Genomic DNA, 23,219 nt, shown 5'->3' with positions numbered 1-23,219 from the left:
TATTAACTAAAGTGAATTAGTAGGTCTAAAACATTAAAGAATGGCATTATGAAGCAATTAAGTCTCCTTTAAGCAAAACACATGATATCAGTCAATTTTACAAACAGGATGCCATATTTCCGTCAGCCCTCTCCTTGATTTAATACTTGATCTTTTCATTCAAGATCCTTTGTCCCTCTGAAATGTTTTCTTTTATTCTCTTTAGTGCTGATTCTTGTTTCAATTAGATCAGGTCAGGTTTTCTCTGAGACTGTAAGCATAGGGACATCTGAGTGCAACTTGTCAATACTGTCATAATTACCTTCAACTGCTCTTGTAATTCTAGTGCCTCTGTGAAGCCCCATATTAGGAAAATTGTCCTTCAATGCCCTTCATCTAGTCTGTGTAACATTTTTGTGTACTTTTGTTGGGGGCTGTAAAGGCAGGAAAATTTCCTAAGAAAACCACCAAGTACCATAGTAAGAAACCACTATTAGCAAGAGGGAGAAGAGAGTTGGTTTGCACACATCAGGAGAAAAAGCTATTTGCAGGATCAGTGGTAATCAGAGAGCCACAAAAGTGAACACTGAAGACAAAGGAATGGCGATTCAGCTCATAATAGTATAAAATAGATTAGAAAGAACTGAGATAAGTTAATTTTTTCAAATTGTCTAGGCCTTACAAATTTCACCCTAGAATACATATATCACTGACAGAAAATCTTAGAGCTGCTGGCAATTACCTTTGGGAGGTGAGGTCAGAAACAGTTAACTTAGCAAACACTCAGTGGGAAATAACCAAATAGGCTTGTCTTGCTGTGCAAGACCTGAGGTTAGCCAGTAGATCACAAGCTTCAACAGTCGCTGTCACATATGTATGAATATCTTATTAGAAATATAAAGGAGAATGCTATCTACAAGACTACAAGAGGGCATTTTCCTTTATTACTTTGTTTTGGAAAGAGTTCAACCATAACCTTAGGTGAAGTGTTGGATGCCACATTTTAAGGAGGATGTAACTGACTGACAGCGATTACTCTTAAAAACATGGTAAAATTGAAGGAATAGTTTGTCGATTAATGCAAAGAAGACAAAACTTGGGGAAACATGACAAAACACACTGAAAATTTCAAATATGTTTGAAAGAACAAAGGGAATAACCTATTCTTCTTCATTCCAGGTAGGAGAGAAGTAACTCCCAAGTTAAGAAAAGAAAAAAAGCATTTTTTCTAATTGTAAGAAAAATTAGGCATTGGAATTAATTGCTCAAAGAATCTCCATCAGTGGAGACCCTCAGAAATGGGTCAGCCACAGCTCTAATGGGAAGTGTCAGTACAAGTGATACAGCTGCAGGACCCTCAAGCTACTTCCTAATTTTCTAGGATAGTTCTAGGAAAAAAACCTGTGGCTACTTAGATGAAGAACATTTTTTTTTTTTAGTTCTAGGATATTTTGAGCAATAGTATGTATTACCTTTTCCTTAGTTAATTTTTAATAGTATTCTGAAGGCTCAGAGTTAAAGACTAGCTTGACCCAAGATATCCTTTCATCTTTCTACTTTCATTTTTGCTGTTTGAGCAAAGTTGGTCAAGATTCCTCAGATTCTCATAACACTTCTTGAACTCAATATTCAGTGGTCTTTTGGGTTTTTTTTCTGAATGTGGGATGAATTACATTAAGTAGGAACACATTATTTCCTGAATGGTTCCCTACAACCATTTTTGGGTCATTTCTTCCATATAGTCAATTCAAGTTGACATGGTTTCCTTTCCTTTAAGTTTTGTTTTTTGATTCTGGTTAGTTTTTTAACTGGTGGCATCTAGTAGTCACTTCCTCTGTATTTTCCCTTTTCTGAAGTGATTACTGGGCCTAGAAACCTGAGTCATTCTGGAGCAGTATGCCTTGGGATTCTCAATCTCAGAAGTACTGCATGTGCTACACCTCAGCCTAGAAAGAAGGCTGGAACTTTACCAAAATCAAGACTTTGCCTTACTATTACTTATGATATTGATTTGACTTTGCTCAGCTTTGAATTCTGAAGATGAGCAAAGCTTGGTCCTAAATTAAGCAGGTGTTGAAGAGTTTTTACAAGGCTGACAAAAAGGAGCTGAATACTTATCACAGGCAGTTTCTAATGCTGATAGCAATGTGAATATATTAATCGTAGGATCAAACTTGCCATCATTCAGAAATTACGTAGCCAGTAGGATTAGGGTAGTGGCCATCCCCCTGCACTCAGCATTGTTGAGGCCACACCTCAAGTGCTGTGTTCAGTTCTGGACCTCTCAAGTGCTGGGGCATGTCCAGAGAAGAGCAAGGAAGATAGTAAAAGTTCTAGAGCTCAAGTCTTATGAGGAGTGGCTGAGGGAGCTGGGGTTGTTTAGCCTGGAGGAGGCTCAGGGAGATCTTATTGCTCTCTACAACTGCCTGAAAGGAGGTTGTTCTGAGGTGGGGTCAACCTCTGCTCCCAAATAACAAGTGACAGGACAAAAGGAAATGACCTCAAGTTATACCAGGGGAGGTTTAGCTTGGATATTAGAGGAAATTCTTCATTAGAAGAGTTATCAAGTAAATGGAATAGGTTGCCCAGGGAAAATAGCAGAGTTACCATCCCTAGAGGTATTTAAAGGATGTGTAGATGTGGCACTTAGGGACATGGTTTACTGGTGGACTCAGCAGTGATGGGGTGAGGGTTGGACTTGATGATCTTAACCGTCTTTTTCAACCTAAATGATTCTAAGATTCTATTATTTGCTGTCATGTAAACCAATTCCAAAAAATCCTTTAATGTTTACTATTTGAACAGGTAGCCTTTTTTCATACTTTAGGTAAAAAGCAGGAGAAATGTTCATTTTGGTTGGTGCTTGGCCATATGAACAATCCTTGTCTTCCTTGTTACCTCTTCATATATCACTGCTGTTTCTGGAGACTTGAACAGTGGTGACAGTAGATTTTTCCTCTCAGCTGGAGAAGATGTTTTAACTGCCTTTCAGAAGCAAAATCAATTCATATCTTTCTGTATATGGCAACAGACTATCACTGGAGCTTGAGCTTATGACTTTTATCTTATTGTGACACCTGCTTTGGTCAAGGGGATTACTCCTCCTGGAAGGTGTCAATACTCATGGTGCTCGGTTGAACAGCTGTCCTCCCTCTTCTATTATTATTATTCATGACTTGTGATTGATTCGTCTGAGAGCCTTAGGGATGAAAAACTTAGCAGTTCTTTGCTGTCTTTCTTTTAGAGGGACCTAATGGACAATTATTGTTTCTGAAATGTGCTTCGGCCGCCATTTCACCTCATCTATTGTTCAGCTATCTCTGTGCAGGCAGAATGTGGGCAATGAAAAGGTGCAAGATGTGCCATTATCCATATGCTGAGAACCATCAGTTGCACACTTAGTGCTTCTCCAACAGCGTCATTCATTACCCAGTATCACACTGAGAGAGTTTAACTGATGGAAGAGAAGAGAAGGCACTAGCAGTGACTCCACTTACACACAGCTGAGGCATAATATGGATTGGGGTCATTTTGGCTGAGGGTGTAGCTCCATAATTAATTACTGAACTTTTAAATTCTGGGCTTAATTTACATAATTTGTATTATCTGAAAGTCGTATTGACTATATTCAGCTTCTTAATGCTGGCACCTGTATCAAGAATTTAGCAACACATGGAAGGTGAAAACAGGGAAAAGTATTTTAAATGGGACCTATAAGATCTGCAAATGTTTTTTTCTGAAAAATAGAGGAACAACTTAAATCAGATACAATGTAAAGTAATTTTCCCTTCTAATATTTGAAAGATTACCATAAAGAAAATTACGTTCAACTGTTCTCTAGCTTCACTATAAATAAGACACCAAAATGCTTCCTCTGGAGCAAATAGAGCAAAATGTGGATTTTAGAAATACCCAAGTGTTGTGTAGGTTTGGAAAAGACTACATGGGGTGGCACTGAATAATTCCTTACTGGAAGATTGGATAAACATCTCTCTCTGATTATCTGGACAACTCTTGCTGGTAGTGAAGGCAAATTAACCAAATTATCTTTGGTGTCCCGAGGGTGTTCTTGACCACTGACACTAAAGATATCCCTTCTTTTTATGTTTTGCCTCAGGAATTAAGATCAGCAAAGATTATCATCAAAGCGCCACTTTAAAGCAGAAGATGATGGCACCAGAATGACGCAAGTAAAGAGCCTTACTCCTCATCTGACCCTATGAAAACTTTGCTTAGTTTGCAGGAGTCTCTCAACTGGTTTCCCATTCTTTTGGGAAGTAGCTATCATTAAACAACAGGGATAAGGATATTTCTAGACTGTTCCTTCAGCGGAGGAGGTACTTGCAACCAGTCCTAGAAATACCTTGAAAAGAACTCAAAACATAAAATCCAGCAGAAGGTCAATCGGTTGACTGGGGTGGTTGCTGGTTTGTTTTCCCTGCATACATATGAATTTCAGTCTCTTGCAGTACCTCTGGCCACAGCTCTTACTCAGATGAGCAAACTGCCATTCTAGATTTTCTCATAATAACTTGTTCTGTGGCTTGCTGTGGGCAACAAAAAATCAGAGCCAGATGGTAACAGACACTCTGAGCCACCATTCAAAAATGAAAATAATAAATGCATGTAAAATCATTGAATTGTTGAGGTTGGAAAAGGCCTCCAAGATCATCAAGTCCAACTGTTAACCCAGCAGGGCCATGTTTCCCACCATGTCCCTAAGTGCCACATGCCCATGTTTTTTGGACACTTTCAGGAATGGTGACTCCACCACCTTCCTGGACAGCCTGTTCCAGTGCTGTTCCAATCCTTTCAGTGAAGATTTTTTTCTTAATATCCAATCTAAACCTTCCCTGGTGCAACTGGAGGCTGTTTCCTCTTACCCCACTGCTTGTTACATGGGAGAAGAGACGAACTCTCACCTCACTACACCCTCCTTACAGGCAGTTGTAGAGAGTGATGAGGTCTCCCCTGAGCCTCCTTTTTTTTCAAACACCCCCAGCTCCACCAGTCACTCCTTACAAGACTTGTGCTCAAGTCCTTGCACCAGCTCATTGTGTTTATAATTAGGTTGCACATAAGACTCATGATTTGGACACAAGAGTCTTTACAAAATCACAGTCTTTACAAAATCACAGTCTTGTTTGGATTTATGTTCTAATAAAATACAATTCTCCCTCCATGGCAGCTTTGTGAGATTCACTTCCCCCACCTTCCCATTTTATCTTCCCATATTTCCTTCAAGCATCTTGCTTACAGATTTTCTCCAGCTACCAAACTATTTTGTTTCCATCTTTTCAATAATTCAAATATATGTATCAAATGCACTCATGGCATATTTCCAGGCAGTAACATCCCCTTTCCTTCCTGTCTCTTTGTAGCCAGGTAATTTACATGTAAGATGCACAAAGATAACCATGCTCCTTCACAGTCCTGTTTTGTACACCAGCTCCCTCTGCTTTCTCATTGCAATCCTCCACAGGAGCCTCTGGTGGGACAGCTGAGCCCTGAGCAAAGCCTGGTGGCGCAGAGTTTGGCCTTTCCGGCAGCATGGCTTTATGTGTGCCTGCATTTTTATCCAGTGCAGCAGCAGGTCCATGTGCAGCAGCAGTATGGAGATCAAAGGTACAGTTGCCATGAATACACGCTAGGGTAGAAAAGTGTCCTCCCTAGACTCTCACTCTCCCTTCTCCCTTTCCCTCCTATGTTTTTTGACAGATTTGTGTTTTGCCAGTTATGATTTCTTCACTTGAGAAGCAGCAAGACAACGGAGCAGTGCTCCCCCCACCAAACTTCCCCAGGAGCCAGCCCACGCTGAGCGTGTGCCCAGGAGGTTGTAACAGGAGGACAGGGCAGAGGAGCCCAGCCCCAGGAGTCAGAGCCTCCTCATCCCATGTGGTGGCCGTGAACTGTTTTCACCACTTCGGTTTTTCTCTGCTCCCTGTAAAACCATGATACTTGTTTCACCACAGGAGTGTCAAGGGCAAAGGTTTGAGGACACCCTAAGAGGTATTTAGTGACCCAAACAGAAAACTTTAGAAACTTGAGCAATAAATTAATAAAACTCCAACAAAGCAATAAAAAGTAATAAAGACCTCAGGAAAAAAGAGGCCCCTCTGGGGAATGAGTTGAGGGATCATATGCAGGAAATAAACAAGAGATTAAGAAAACAAGAGGAGGAGATACTTGCAAATGACAAAAAAAACCTTGAAATTTGCAGTGAAAGACATGGGATAAAAGGAAATAGCTGACCCAGGTTAAACTAATTATTTAGCTAGATCATCTATCCTGTTTCCATTCAACATCAATACCAGACACTGCAGAGAAGTGGTACAAAAGATACCTACATAGTAGCAGAAGAAGCTTCACCCAGATCCCAGGCTGAGGATCAATGAGTTCAGCCTTCTGCCACTGCTGTGTAACTGCTGTAACTTCTTTATAAAGGTATAATATGCAAAATATATCTGTGATGGCATTCTTATTGATGTAAATATCTATTTCTGGGAATACCTTTGACAATACCTCAGGGCAATACTTTCCAAGGGGAAATTATACCTTCTATCGCCTTTTCAGTAGAACTGTCTTGCCTTTTAATTTAATTGGTTTTCCTTTGCTTCTGCATTATAATGAAGGTACATCACACCCATACCCAACTACTTTATGCCTCTTAAAATACATACTTTTAACATGTACATATATCAAATGAATCTCATATTTCTCCTCTTTTTAAATGTCACAATACTAATTTGTATGTACATCACAATTTTCCAAGAACTAGACTGCTGAACAAGGGAACTTTTAAAATGTGTTTTAGACAAATGACTTGCCTAAAAATTCTCCACATGGCAGCTGTTGATTGCATTTGTATCACATTATTAAGACGCAGGCCTAACTTCACTTTGCTTTGGCAATTTTAGCAGTAACTCTTGGAAGCCTTAGGTGAGGCATGATTCAAACAACACTCATAGACAGGTCTGGAAAGGAAGATTTTGTAAAGCTGCGGTTGCTACTAGTAAAGTACGCAAATGCCAACTGCAACTAGTTTTCTCCCTTGATCCAAAATGTCTTCCAGTGTTTTGCACTTCTTTCTCCCCATCCCCGTCTAAGAAAACCACAAATTTTGCCTGAAGGGGTATCATCATTAAAGAAAGAAGCAGTGTAGTCAAAGCCTTGGGATGACACAGATCATTCAACAGTCGTTCAATTACAGTAAAAAGCTACTTATTTTTGAACACAGAGCTTTCACTCAACACAGGCCCAAGGCAGCACTATCAGATTGGTATCTGCAGTATCTCAACCAGTCTGATGTAGGGCTTTCGCTCATTACAGAAGCTGTGCCCTTGTGTGAGGTTTACATCTAGGTTCAAAGAGTTTCTAAAGTGTCTTGGAGCTGTGTTGGCTTTAAAAGTTATTATCATAATAATTTCCAAGAATGAATTAAAAGTTGTTTTGGATACCTCTCATCTCCTAAATCCATCTGATTTTGTTTAAGGCTTACAGGCTACTTTCCCTGCAGAATTCCTACAGACTAATAAAACAGTATGTGACTACAGAGTCAACAAGGAGAACAGCAACACCCAAAGCACGCCAAGATAAACCAAGCAAATAAAATACAGGATATTAAAAAATGAACATTTTTGAAAACTATTATTTAGGGCATACAATTCCTACAGATCCCAAGTGTGACCAATAGCAGGGTATGACCACCCAGATGGAAAGGTTGATCCCATAGGTTTTTCTTAACAGATCTCTATTAAAATGCTGTTCAGTACCAGCTTTGAAAGCAGTAAGAAATATTTTTTTCTCTGTTATATAGCTGCATAGAAGAACATATTGAAATGCAGGGGAGTGTCTTCTACCCTCTAAATCAGAGTGATTGCTGGCCACACTATCATTTCAGTTGACAAGGACACAGCATTAGCTACAGGCTTCTCACCACTTCTTGCCATGCTGACACTACAGGAGCCAAGTCATTATTATTATGCTCTTTTTACAGTCTCTTAAATATAAACTTTTTTTTTTCATTTTTGTAAACTTTCCATGAACCTGAGCTCCTCCTGACCCAAAAGCCTCAGTAATTCTGCTGATTGTCTGCTAAGTGTGCTTCTGAAAATATCCACAGCTGTAACTGCGGTCAGCTGCTCACATATGAGCAACCTGGGTGGAAGCAATCGATAGCAGGGCCTTTTAGGGTAATGCAGCTTCAAAACACACTGAAAGACATAGCAGTGAGAAGAAAATGACATACAGGCCCAATTCCTTTCTGCAGTTCAACTCTATAAACTGCAATCACTCACTTCGAAGGAAAGACGAATGGGTTACTCTACATCTGTACAACAGTAACAGAACAGAGTTACATCCTAAGCATCTGGTGAGAAACAAAATGAATTTTTCACAACACTTTCTCCAGCATAAAATGAGATTTGGCTTGCAGACATTCAAGATAAAAAAGATAACAAGTCAGCACAGGGGTCTACACGCTGAAATACTATCCTGGTTCCAGCTGGGGTAGGTTTAATTTTTGCAGTAGCCAGGATAGGGTATGGCTAGGACCCACACCGTTATCCTGTACCACCTCAGGTCATCTTCCAAGGACAGGGGGAAGGACTTGCTTCTGGACTGGGGTAGCGTGGCAGAGGGAGTGGCTGTGTATTGTCAGAGGTTTCCAGGGGGTCAGCAAGATTTCTTTCTCTTACACACTCCATCATTAGTATTGTTGCTGTTACTGTTCATTTTCTTACCTCATTGCTGTTTCCAGTAAATTGTTCTTATCTCAATTCATGATCTTTATCTTTTGTGACCCCCATTCTCCTCACCAATCCACCATGGAAGTGGAAGAGGAACGGGGAGGGAAGGAGGGAATGAAGCAGGGAGAGAGGAGGGGAGTGAGCAACATATAGCTTGGAGTGGTTTCAGTGGGAACACTAAATTGGAGAATACCATTCCTAAACCATGACAAATAGAACACAATACAGTTTACAGACCTGTACACAGGAACGTAGCTTCTCAGTGGCCCCATCACAGTATTTCCAAAGGAATGTTACAAATTCTCATGGCCAATCCTGCAAAAAGTGGAAAGCAGAGTTAAAACTAGGAAGTTTCCAAAGGAAAAGCAAATAAAATCAGCTGTCTCCTTGGATACACAATGCTAAAAGTCAGAGTAGAACTGGTTTAGAGAATATTAAATATTTTACACTACAGGAGCAGCTAGATCATAACAATTATATAAATTTAGCAAAGTCCAAGTTAAATAAAATGCAAACTGGCAAGTTGTTTTTAAAGATATGTTTCAGGGTAAAAATGTAATGAATATATGGAACTGGATTAGAAGAAAAGAGAGAATACTGCACCAATTTATATTCTCTTTGAACTGTCTGTAATACAGCCCATAAAGTGGATTTTCAAATATATAGCATATCACAGAACCAGACACTTATTTCTAGCCATGGCACTTCTAGGCTTTTGGGAAAGGAGAGCAGAAATAGTCTAGTGGAATTGTGCTGTGTGACAAAGCATCTACTGGTGGGTTCTGCCCAACATCAATAAACAACTTTTTTGCTTTAAATGAAGGAAAGAATTTCAGCAGTAAACAAATGCTTCACATCTTGCATGAATACTTCAACAGAATCAAAGCAAACCTGTGTTTTCACACCTCCTGCAAGTGCTATTCCAAGTCAAAATACAAGTCAGAGCTTGAGATCTATCAGTTGCTAAGTTTTCAATCACGACAACCATGATAATAAGGGATGGTAACACACAACACACTAAAGCTTCCTGTGATACTCCCACCTGGAATCCACACTTATTATTGTAAGCATAATTATCTGGGTATCCCTGAGACCAATTTTTGCACTTTTTGTATAAATATGACCTCTTGCATAAGACATGAAATTTAAAATCATCTCCTTCACAGATATCATTGAGTCATTCCATTACCTCTGGGACAGATATGAATTATGCATTCTTCGATTCTCTTTAAAATTTAGATGCACAAGGGGACACAGAAAAATCTAAATGGTACTAAAAATATAAAGCATTCAAAAAGGAAACAATAACTTGTATGCTACTGACTGCTGCAGTGCTCCGAAGGCTCCCTGCCTGGTCAAGAAAAGCACATAAAGCACTGAAACGTAGCAGCAGGCCTCCATGCTAATGGCTGCTAGTGACAAGGGCTCACTGAATGTCACTGCTTCACATACTGTGTACTGTTCATTTCTCTTATCTGTATGACCTCTCTTTTGAAATGACTGATGAAACTCGCCTGAATTAGCATCTTTGCTTTTGGGCATTTGCCTCCTAGAAGGCATTTAGTAACATCTCTACTAAATACAATAATAAAGCATGGGGGGGAAAAAGATCATAATCTTAACAAAAAATAATCACTATGTCTGTTAAAGAATACTCAGTGTGTAATGCAAAAGGGCTGCTTCTCTGAAGCCTCCTTGTTCGGTTATTTTTCTACCTTGACACCCTTTAGGAGTACTGGCTTGTCACAATACATGCATTCACATTGCATACTTGGCTAACATTTTCATAATTAGTGTGAATAAAAAGAAATATCTGTTACTGCAAGAAAAAAAAAAAAAAAGAAATGCCTCTATTCTGATGCCCTGCTGCTATGATGACCTATTTCACACTAGCATCTGTTCTCTTCTCATGAACCACTCCAGATGTAAGCTGGCAAAACAGCGCTGCAAGTATGTTACCCAGATGTCCAACGAGTGCTGCAGATGTTTTCTTCCATGCTTCACATTTAAAGTGTGCCTGATTAATTTTTTCATTATTATCTCAACTACTTGGCCCACAGATTTTCCTACAAAGTTTGCAGAATCCAGGATCTAATTTGCAGCCATAAGGAGCAGCTCCCTTTATGTAAACAGGTTCATTAATGTCTGGAATAACCAGTCAACAGAGCCTTGGTCTGAATTGCCAAAAGAAATGCAAACTTCAGTAATCTATTATGTCTTGATAATATTTGCCTGAGGATTTAACACAGTGTTCATTTCAATTCAAAATTACAGATGTTTGCAATATTCAGATGCATCAGTCTAACCAAAAATATTATGCCCATTCTCTGCCTCAAGCCCTTGACCTGAATGAGGTTAGTGACAGGGATATGAATGACTTGAGTGGAAAATGAAACACAAAAGTAGTTTTATCGTGAAGTACAATATTTCTTCTGTCACTAAACCATTTTTTCCCCCTCAAAATTACAGAGTAGACTGCAAATCTTCAAGGCTAGCAGTCATGACGACAGTCTAAGTGCCATTTAAAAGAATAATAATTTATGAGGCGCCTTGGTAGAATAGCAAAGGTCAAAGAGTAAACTCCCTCGGGAGGAGAGGATGACAAAGGTTACAAAGATGACTAAAGACTTGCCTACAGAAAGGAATTTTGTTGGAAGGAAGATATTTTCTTGCAACAGCTTCATCCCACCTAACACAGTTCCTCATCCAAATGAGCAGTTCACCTTTAAGTTAGCTAAAAGGCATTGCTTGCAAAATACGCTTCTGAAATTCATAGATTAGCAGCTTGGCCTTGTACCCACTGAAGTTCCACTGAAGTGCTGGCAGATGGAGGACACTGTGGGTCTGTCCCACAGGGCACAAGGGGGATACCTAATGACTGGTGTGATCCCACATGGGCCATCAAGCTTGAAAAAATCTCTGGAGTCTTTGCAAGGCAGTCCCCAAATAAATCCTACTTTTGTGGCAACTGGTACCATCTGCAGACCTCCAACAGGCCACCACAGACTGGCACAATTTCTCTTAGAAGCAGTGTGAGGAGTTGGTAGGTAAGGAGCCTAAGACACACAGTGGACACACTCTTCCTGGACAGTTGTAAATATGCACAACAGCCATGACTCTACAAAGCAGTTTGGGCAGCTTTTCCTTGCCACAGCTATAGTATTCCCTTTCTTCAGATGCTGCAAGTACAGAAAAAAAGGCAAGCATGAAGACAAGCAGGAACAACTCTTTTTGGCACAGCTCCACTTTCTGCCAAAACATCTCTGGGCTCATAAAATACACATGAACTGGTGGGAGAAGCTGATGCTGCAAACCTGGGAGTAACCAGCGGTGTCTACAAAACATCAGAGTGATAAAAAATAGCTTAACCGGAAGCCAGCAGGCAACCAAAAACAGCTCATCTCTTCAGAAATGTGTGGCCATAAACATTTCAAAAACTGACAGTTTCCAACTGTTCACAATCAGTTGCGGGAAGTTTCTGCAGCTGGATCAATGGCTGGCACTTGTGGAGGGGGCTGGCACAGCTCTGAAGGGTACAGATGTAACAGGTGCTGGTAAACAACAGGTTATTGACTGCTTTGAGCATAAGGGATTATATTTAATTTCTGTAGGATAACTGCAAGAGCCCTTCTTGCTGATATTTGACCTCCATGCCAGGCCTCCCAGTTCATAAAGAGGTACCCGAGAAGCAAATCATCGAGTCAGATTATATAAGGAGCGTTTGAGCACGCTTACCTATTTTCTATACTAAAATCAGGCAACTGTCTGAAGGGAGCAAATGCCACAGACATTCAGAGTATCTTCAATCCCTTGCTCCAGCAGTCCCTGGTCCATCACAACAGCCCATGAAGCCTGTGGCTGGCTGTTCAGATCACAGAAAATTTTTACAGATCCATAACTGCACACTGATGACAGCAGAGTGTGCCTTTGGGAGAGGGAAGGGCAGAAGGCAAGTGGAAGGTGGGACGCAGATGAACAAGACTTCAATTGAAACAGCATCTTTTATCCTGCACATCACCTGCAGAAAGGAGGGAATGTCACAGACATGTTGCAAACACATCAAATAGCTCAGGCAATTCCCACTCCTGAGTGACAAATCCACTGGGCGTGCTGCCAGGCAGCCCTCCTGAACCTGCCCTCCTGAAGAAAGGGAAGCAGCATTTCCACCCCAAGATTTGCCTCAAGCTTAGAGCCGCTTACTCCAGCACAGAAGCTCACCCTCAGTGCCAAGCCTCGGTGGGCTTTGCGTGAGGGGTTTTATACTCTCCTGTGCTGGTTTTGTATGCCTTGTCTTCCTTTATTAATTTTAAACAGAATGGAGGGATGTAAATTCACCATTGGGGATATGTCAGTGTTTGCTCAACATGCTCTATATACCTTTATTAATTTTGTATTGAATGGTGGATGTGATTTCACCCCAGAGGGAAATCAGGGATAGCAAAAGGTCTTTCCCACAGCAGGACAGCAGTGAGGAAGGGAATGTAATTTCTCTGTGGATTTATTTTGAGTGACTTATGTGCTTCCGTGGGTTTCTAAAGCTGAAGAATTTTGAGCTTTCATGAACAGGCAGTTTCAGTGCCATGACCCACCAGTATAAAGATGTTTATTAACTTAATGTAGCATTTGTTATTCAAGTCTTTCTGCTTAGAGTACATTTTAAAAGCAGCAGATGATGCCTTCTTATAGTCCAAGAACAGTATGTAAAGAGGGAAATTTAAAAGATTTCAAAATTGAGACCTATTTTTAAATAAGACTTATTCTTTAACAGTACAAATGCATAAACACCATATGAACTACAAAAGGGTTGTTATTTGACACAGGTTTACAAGGTTTAACTCTTGGCCACAAAGTTTAATTCTTGGCTCACTGCAAAAATTGCCTGTATCTGTGAGAACAGCTTGGCAGCCTGTCATTTCCAACAGTGCAATTCCCAGCCCTCAAACAAGCCAACACTTGGCTTGGAACATGCAGGGATACTCAATGCCCTGGACCGATGGAGATGTTGTGAAGTTGCTTACTTGTAGATAGCTCTTTGCTATCAACTTCCAATTCACACAGTATGGTTGCACTCCAGCATATCCCTTTGTTTAGACTCTTGGTCCCAGGATATATCTTAATTCACTAGTACCATGACAATGAAGGGAATGTTCCCTTTTTTTGTCTGTCCTATTTACTTTTGAAGAAAAAAAGTTTTCAGAGGGAAAAAAAAAACAAACCCTCATGCCTCCCTCAGTTTCCAGAGATTCCTAGGTTGCATCTTCTTCATACTCAGCTTTGCCAAATGCAATAAAATAATGAACAGTGGTGTCCTGAAGGATCTGGGCATTTCATGTATGACAGTCAAAAAGCACAGAAGCAACAGGTGCTGTTTATTGTTCAGTTGTTCACTGCACACATTTCACCCGCATTTCATCATGTATTTCCTCACTCACATTTCTGCAATGCAGATACAGAGGCTGCTCCACTTTTCGAACCCTCTGAGTGTGACAGGTGTCTTTTCCTCTATTGACTATCCGAGCACAAAGTCTGTGAGTTCGTAACTCATCTCCAGCTCCACCAGCACCCAAAGACTGAAACCCAGCCTCATGTTTACTGCACAGGGCAATTGAGATGGTGATTCCTCTATACTGCTGAGGCCTCTGTGACTCCTTGGTCCAGGGACCTGTTGTGGGAAGGTGGCCATGGGGTGAAGCTATCAATGAACAGCAATTTGGGGAATGTTTGCTATGTAAGGAAGATGAATATCCTCATGGATGGCCTAATGCTTTTGTTTGCCCTTCCCCAGGCACCTGGGGAAGAAAGCTGACATGGGAGAAAGCTGACCACATGGAAGAAAGATATGGAAGAAAGCTGACCACACAGCAAAAGACAAGTTTTACTGATCAGAAGATGCCACAGCAAAATTTATACTTCTAAAGACTTACTAGGATTTATGCTGCTGAACAATGCCTTACTGAGACTTCTTCTCAAAACAAACTTCAAATGGTGAACTGAATTAATTATTTGCTTGAGCAAAACATACTACATGCTTGAAAACTGAATTAATGACTAGCTGGCTCTCCCTGCACATGTACTAGTGATTCTTTTCCTACACTGGTGCAGGTGGCACATGAACTCCTTGTGTGACTGACAGCAAGGGCAGAAATTTTCTGCACTGAGAAACACAGTTCCCATTTTGAGCACCAGAAAGAGCAGAACTACTTCATTTGAAAAATGAGCAATGGAAGCAGGAGAGAAAGGGAATAGGGAAGTGCAGCTGGCTGTCATGGGCTCTTTAGGTCAGCACTTTTATATCTGCTGAACACAGCTGGATTTTGAACACATGGGAGGGAAAGAGGAAGGGCAGGATTTGGAAACTGGCTCACATCCATCCAAGATGATACCATGCAATCCAGAGAAGAAGTAATAAATACCAGGTACATGTCACAGCACACAATGCTAACAGCCTTTAATAATGGCTAATGCAACATTACTCACCAGCCTCCTTGCTGTGCTGCCAGCAGCCTGGGTGTTACCTAGGACTGAAGGCACACAGGCAGGCAGTGAGGCAGGGAGAAAAGGAAGACAGGCAGCCCTACCTAACTGTGAGCATCTTGTTCAGGATCCTTCTTACTGACCTCATGTAGGAGTACAGGAGTCAGCCAGTGTTCCACATCATTTCTATTAGCTGTGTCCTTACCCTGGTTTCAGCTAGGACAGGGTTAATTTTCTTCCTAGTAGCTAGTATGGTGCTGTGTTTTGGATGTAGCATGAGAATAAGGCTGATAACACACTGATGTTTTAGTTATTGCTAAGTAGTGCTTACACTGAGTCAAGGACTGCTCACGTTCCCATGCTCTGCCAATCAAGGAGTTGAGAGGGAGTATGTCCAGGACAGATGATCCCAGCTGATCAATGGGATATTTCATACCATAGAAGATCATGCTCAGAAATGGGCAGGGCATTTGCTCATTTGGTGGTGAACAACTGTGTTGTGCACCACTTGTTCTTCTTGGGGTTTATTTCTCTCTTATTTTTTCATTACTCAGTAACTACTATTATCATCATTAGCAGCATTATTATTGCTATTGTTAATATTAAATTTATTTTTACTTCATTTATTAAACTGCTCTTATCTCAACCCACAACTTTTACTTTTTTTCCCAATTCTCCTCCCCACAGGATGGGGTGAGTGAGTGGCTGCATGGTACTTAGTTCCTGGCTGGGATTAAACCACAGCAGTTCTGGACAAGCCACAGGTCAGCAGTGGTATTCTGTGCCCAGCTCCTCACCAAGTCCTCCAAAAACAGAGGAGGGAATGACGCCTTAAGTTTTAGCTTTCATATTTTCCAGGTTCTGTACTGCATTAGTACATAACTCTGAACTTCATATAAAGTGTTAGCAAGTTCTCTTCACAGTTTAGTTAGACAAAACAATCCTTTTCCAGCCTAAGAACCAAGGACACCATTGCAGCTTCACGCCCAAGAAGTGTAAACAACAGCGAATTGAGGAGAGCAATCTGGGAGGATACTGCCTCTGTCCTTCACCTTCCTGCAGCTGTCTTGCTCTCCTCTCTTTTTAGTGGAACTGTTTATAAAACTTTGGATGAGAACTGCATTCAGTCATTGCCTCTCTTCACCCTGGAGAAGAGAAGGCTCAGGGGACCTCATCACAGTATTCCAGTACTTAAAGGACAGCTACAAAGAGAATGGAGGCTTTCTCTTTGCAAGGAGACATAGGGAAAAGACAAAGGGCAAGGGATAAAAGTTGTGTCAAGAGAGGTTTCAGCTCAATACGAAAAATAAATTTTTACTCTGGGAATAATCAACCACTGGAACAACCTCCCAAGGGATGTGGTAGAATTTCTGTCTCTGGAGGTTTTCCAGATGCAATTGGACAGGGTGCTAGATAATCTTATCTAAGCTTCTTTTCCCACAAAATGTTGGACAGATGATCTTTCAAGGTCTCTTCCAATCTGGGCTGTTCTGTGATTCTGTAACTAGCTATCCTCCAAATCCTATTTCTCTGGAGACTGATTCCCAGAGCTTCCCGTCCAGACCTTCAAAGCTGCCTGTATCATCTGCTCTCTCTCTCTGAGGATAAGGTGGTCACAGAATAATTTATATTGGAAGGACCACTAAGGGTCCTCTTGTGCTTAAAGGAGATTGCTCAGAGTCTTCTCCAGTCAAGCTTTTTACAGCTTTAAGGTTGGAGATATCACAGCCTCTCTGGACAATTTGTGTCAGTCTTTGCTCACACCTATGGTGACTTTTTCCATCCAAATATATACAGTCAGGATTTCAAATGTTCCAAATTGTGTCTGTTCTTATCATCATGCACCTTTGAAAAGAGTCTGACTTATGCATCCCCTCCCATTAGGTAGTCTTAGACAGCAATAAGATTCCCCAATGACCTTTCCTTGATCTGAACAGTCCCAGATCTCTCCACTTCTTCTCATATATCCTCTGCTCCAGCTCACTGTACACCTTGGTAGTCTTCTAGGGGCCTTGCTTCAGTCTGCCTATGCCTTTCTTCTACTGGGAAGCCCAAAACCAGATACAGTACTTCAGATGTGGTCTCACATGTGCTGAATGAAGTACAATTATGACTTCCAACCAAGCTAGGCCCAGCTAAAAGTATCCAGGGGTCAGCAGAGCACAGAGCTAGAACAAAACACCCTACAAATACGTGCCCAAATGTGAGCAAAATAGACAGAGTTTTACTATGACTGGAGTAGCACTGAAAGAGAGATTAAAGTCAGCCACCCAAGCCCAGAGCAGTAGCAGGCTCACAGGTAAGACAGCCCAGCTAGTTGGAAGAGACTGGACAGATATGAGGGGAGGAAGGTAGGAAACACCATAATATTTCAGAGCACATAACCACTTAAATTAAAGCAGCTACAACTGAGCTTGAATTACTGCTGATCCTAACAGGAATAAAAACAGCACTAATTTCTCCATTATAATATAATGGAGAACTGTATCATGCAAAGACAGATTTTCTTATTATCAGTGTAGCATGATTAGACACTGTACAGCACCATCATGAACACATGACAAAATGGGCCAAAAGTGGTATCAACCAATTGACCGTGGAGGCATTTCTGCAACACAGAATATATACATGAAGACTGCAATCCATACAATCTTTGTGAAGAGATTACATATTTGCATCTGCTATCCAAACCAATGATATCCTGAAAATTAAAAAAAAAAAACGAAAAATAATTGCTTGGCAAAGCATCATCTCTAATACACAATACCAAAACTTCCATATACCTTGAAGTGAGACCACTAATAACAAGAGGGAAAAAATTCCTAAGAGATAACAGAAAGAAAACATATTCACAAAGGGGAAGGAAAAATAGTGATGTGTCTACCACCTTTGTGAGTAACTCCCTCAGGAAAGAGTCATTTTAGCATTAGGACCATGAAGTGTGCCTGAGACATGGTAGCAGTAGTAAGGATAGAGAAAACAACAGCCTGGAGGAGAATGCTTTCATCAGGCCTGCAAATCTTGTCCGTGCTAACAAAAAAGGAACTTTGCATTGCCATGGGGGATTTTTGGCAGCAACAGCAGCACAAATTGAGTCCCTATCAAGACTTGATCATAAGGAACAATCAAAAACAAAACTCAGGTTTCTTCTTACTCTGTTACTGGAGGAAAAAAAAAAAAAGGAATGAAGGAGGCTCTTATGCCAGGAATAGTCCTCAAAGCACTGGAGTAAAGTTCTGGTCAGTTCAATGATTTGGAAATCTGCTCATGAAAGTCTGGTTAACAGTTAAGGAATTACTCAGATGAGTAACTGCCTGTCATGGCAGTTTTCTGCCAACTGGACACTTTTCTGCCAACACAGATTTCCTATGTGGACAAGACTTTCCCCAAGTCCCTTCCAATGATCAGAAACATTGTCCACTTCTCCCATTTTCCTGGAAGGAAGGCACTAAAAATGTCAAAAGTTATTGAGTTATACAAACTTACTCTTCTGTCTTTTTTTTTCCCTTTTTTTTTTTTTTAAACTTTTCCCTCTGTCAAAAGAGGCATATTCTGATTTCTTTTGTTACTGTCTTGTTACAGAGAGTTACTTGCAATAAAGTCTTATCCTTGACCCAGCAAAATTTATGTAGGTTTATACAAAGCAGAAAAATATCTTTTCCACTGAACTGCCTCCTCTAAAACCTGAGTCCATGACCCTAGACACAAAATACTTTTAGCAAGGGTAGAAGCACTTGCCATGTTTGTATTTAATTTAAGTAAAGTGATGAGAATAGGGCCACACAATGATTTTTTGTGGTTGGGAGAGGTTAGCAGCACAACTGAGGTTGAAAACTGCTGTCTTAAACTACTCAGAGCAAAGCCACAATATGGAAATACATTCTTTTCTTGGACTACAGACTAGAGGAATGAGCAATGCTGGTGGGGGTTCCACAAGACTACTTCTGACTAGAAAAACTGCTCTGATGGAGATTTGCTGGAGCTCCTTGCTGGCCTCCACTTTCACTCACAGTCATGTGTCACATAATTAAGCCTGAAGGGGATATATGTGTGTCTCATCATGCCCACATGAACATACAAAAAGGGTCTGCTTGAGCAGAGTGGAGGATTTCTGGATTTCTATCAGCCAGAATCAGTGGGTACACCTGAGGGATTCTGTGGTACCACGTCACTGCAGTAACGAGCAGGCAGATGCCCTTGACAGAGGGAAAGGTCATTATTTTTCTGCACAGTTTTCCTACCCACATCACTAGCCAGCTCACTTCCAGTTTGGCAAGCTGCTCTTTAAGCAGAAATCAGCCTGACAGAGACTTTAAGAAATGAAAAGTATAATCAGGATCTGTTATATTTGGGATGTGTCTTCACCATGTTACCGCTGACTTTGGAACCTGCAATTACTGGCAGAAAGCTTTTAGCAAAGAAAAATTTGAATGAAATAAAAATAAACAGCTCCTCCAAAAAACAGCAATCATGTATCAGGGTGTGTCATCCAAGGGAGAATCTTAATGGCATCCTTTCACATCCCCATAGCCCTGCAAATGGAAAGATTCTGCAGAACTAGCCTGTGTCCACTAAACACCAAAGAGCAGAATAATTCTGCACTGGAATGCATTCTTTAAGCACTTCTTCTGGAATTAATACTAAAATTGCAAAGTGTCTGCACTCCAACCACTACAGCCACATAAAGTAAGGCTGTTTGGAACAAAACAGGTTCCTCCTGTGCCTGCAAGAGACTTGTATGTGCATTTGTGATATGCACATTGCTAAAGTATCTGTGTCATGAGCTGATAAAGGAAATACTAATAAAATAATGGACAAGCCGCATGCACAGGCAGCTCTTACACTGAAAACTAATTACAAACAGAGGTCACCTCTGGAAAAGATGGAGATAGGGCCTCCAGTAGCCTAATCCTAAAAGCCATACTCTCAAAAGAACAGCAGCCCTTTGCGCACATGAACTTCTGGGTTTGCAAGTACATATGCATATTAAAAATCATAAAAGCAAGACATCTGTGAGGGATGAAATCTCTCATAAAGCATTTCCAAGACCAGGGACAGTCTGCATGTATGGCAGCATACAGTGTATTTTGCATCCTATAAACACAAGTGGGGCTCTTCTCTGAAAGATAAGTTTCTACTTTTGTAAATGCTCTTCAGTTAGACTGAAATATTCAAATTCCAATTTTTAAGCTTTCAAACACAGAAACTGTTAAAACATCAGAAAAGTATTTTAATGGAGTGAAACAGGGTCACAAAGGAAGCCTGAGCCTGTTTTGAGAACTGGTTCAGAAAAGAAGCCCTTACAATTTGACTACAAGTTTGCAAAGACAATTCTCCAGATTTCTGCAAGGTCATTTCAGGTAAGGGTTTGAAAAGCACACTGTTTCTTTAGATATCCGGGTGTATATCCAGCAGGAATTAGAACAGCAAGAAAATCTGTTTTGTTCTGTCTGCCTGGAATCTGTCACCTTTTAAATCAACTTCTTAAAAACACTAGTTTCCATCTGCCAACAGCACCACAGTGTATATATATACATATATATATATAGTGCTTTAAGTGCAGAAGAGGATATCGAGTCCCTCAGAAAACCCATGCTGTTATGTTAAGGACATATTTTGATGATATTTCCTACAAGTTTCCAAGTGATGGCTGTGTCAGCAAGCTCTGGCACAGAATAGCAGCCAGCTGGGTGTGGACTAGACAGCATGTGGACAGGAGTCAGGCTGAGGACAGCACTGGAGCCAGAACGGTTGTATCTGTACTGGAAATAAGGCTCTCATTTCTAAAGCATTTGCAGGATACACCCCCTCTAGGAAAAAAAAAAGAAACAAAAAAAGAAACACTTGATTTTAAATTAGTCTTTAAATCTACATTACTTAGAATTATGTTTTAAGAGGATTTATGACTAAGAAGGATGAGAAAAAAAAAAGACTTCTATATTATTAGCTGCAATTTTGAGGAGGATATCACAGAAATTATCTTTAAATGTCTAGTCCTGGTGGTTCACATAGATGTAAATTGTTCTGTAGCACCCACTTGCTAGATAGAGAAAAGCGTGCAGGTTTAAACTGGCTGCATTATTGTTGGCATAAATTTACTCAAATTAGTCAGAGAGCTGGAAATGTCCTGCTTAAAAAAAACCCCAAGAACAAGTTAATATATATTTGCAGGGCAGCTTGGAAGATCTTATGAAAAAATGTTTTCAAAAATATTTTTTCTCCACTGAACAGCTCAGAGAAGTATGTCCCTGACAAAGGCCCATAAGGGGCAAAGACACTGCATATTTGTTCTCTTTTGCTCTTTACAAATGAAGCAAACTACAGTTAATATATTATGCATGTCTTTCAGCATATTTTTATTTAGCCTGCTGTGCCTTGGGAACTTTCACTTTGTTTTGTTTTGCCTTGGGAACTTTGATTTGATTTTGTTTTTCTGGCTATAACAAAAGTGAAGTATTAGGGCAGGACATCAACCAATCTACAGCACGTGAGATTTGTTTAGATTTCAATGAAACAACCTCCCAACAACTCTTTTCCACTCCCTTATCTTATCAGTCACCAAACCACTCTCCACAAGCTGGCTTGTCAGAGGAACAACATGGGCCAGTTGTTATAAGTAATTTCATTTCCCATTAACAGGATCTGTTGTTTCACCTGCAAGAATAAGACAGACTTTTCCAGTAAGACACTACAGGGTCTCAGTCCTGTACAGTTTGGGTACAGAGTCCAATCTGTGCCTTATACTATTTGAATTCCTATTAAGGTTGTGATTAAGATGGGTAAGCAAAAGATATTCTTCAGTGGCAAGGAATTTACTCCTACTGCAGAACTGAAAGAGGGAAAGTGAACAGCAAAGCCTGTGGGAGAAAGAAGGGGAAGAGAGGACAATTGCCAGATTAGACAGTCACTACATTCACAACTCAGTTACCTTTTAATTTTATTTGGGGATGGGGAGGGGGAGGCTCTTTTAGCTTTTAGCAGCATACAGGAAAGGTGAGGAGCAAGAATGGATTGAGGAAAGCAGGACCAAAGAGATGGGAATGAAGGTTGAAGGGTTTTGATGGGGCTGAAAATCATGTTCTGAGTAAATAACCAACAGAGTGAGACAAAGAGTGGGAAAAAAAAAAGTTAGAAATTATCTGCAAGGGCAGGAGTACAAAAAGGAATGGTCACACACAGCACTGAGGGGTAGGCAGGCTCTCCCCCAGCAGTATTTGCCTCTATCCTGCCCTACACCACCAGCTGGAGGGCAGCATCTATACACCACTGCCACAATAAATTGGTATTCTTGGGTAGCTAATTTTCCCCCTCCTTTGCTTCCAAAAGGATATCCTCATTCAGTCCCTAACTTTTGTAAAACCCTTTTCCAGCCTGGGGCAAAGACAGAAGCGTGCCTACACGGACAGACTCCTGGAGGGTCACTTTTTATTTTCTGAAGGATACACAGAAATTGTCAGTCTTGTCTGTATATGTCGAGACAGCAACATACAAATATGCTGCACTCCTCCTAATAAAGCTGCAAGGCAATTTGGACTGAACCCGCTCTGTTTCTTGCCTCTTCAAGGGCTTCAAGCTTAGTGGTCTCATGCAGCAGAACAAGTTATTCTGAAAGTCTCAGCAGAGAGACTGTCCTTCAAAGGTGGTAGGAGATGGTTTCCGGATGTCATCCTCCTCTGTCCTCTTGTTTGAGGACCAAATCAGTGGAATTCCTCTACTGTGAACAGCACCCAGGGGTGGAAATAATCTGCAACAAGAAATTTGCAGTCTCTCCTCTATGTGGCCCACTTAAAACCAAGTTTTCTTTCTTCCTACCACTGATTCTCTTTTTCTAGTGGTGATTTTGATTTTTTTCATGTGGGTTTTTTTCTTTTATACATATGTATTTATTTACTTATTTACCCTGGAACTGGTGGGACAGTGAAAAGGTGCAAATTAAGGTCTGAAGAGAAGCTCCTCAGATGCAAGCTGAAGGCACTGTCTGTCTGTCCAGGTGAAGAGGAAGGGAATTGTCTCATAATA

General features: G+C 40.7%; 1 protein-coding gene across 2 annotated transcripts in view; it reads right to left on the bottom strand.

The window, feature by feature from the left end:
• Window positions 1-23,219, bottom strand: part of ENOX1 (ecto-NOX disulfide-thiol exchanger 1) — a 359,071-nt gene that overhangs the window by 237,961 nt on the left and 97,891 nt on the right. For both annotated transcript variants that reach the window (XM_053971584.1, XM_053971585.1), the window contains exon 3: window positions 8,964-9,041. The gene's annotated coding sequence lies outside the window, so the exon portion shown is untranslated. The remainder of the gene's footprint in view (window positions 1-8,963; window positions 9,042-23,219) is intronic.

This window comes from Vidua macroura, chromosome 2 (genome assembly GCF_024509145.1).
Source record: "Vidua macroura isolate BioBank_ID:100142 chromosome 2, ASM2450914v1, whole genome shotgun sequence".
NCBI lineage: Eukaryota > Metazoa > Chordata > Aves > Passeriformes > Viduidae > Vidua > Vidua macroura.
Note: the sequence above shows the minus strand (reverse complement) of the source record. Positions and strands in the feature narration are given on the sequence as shown.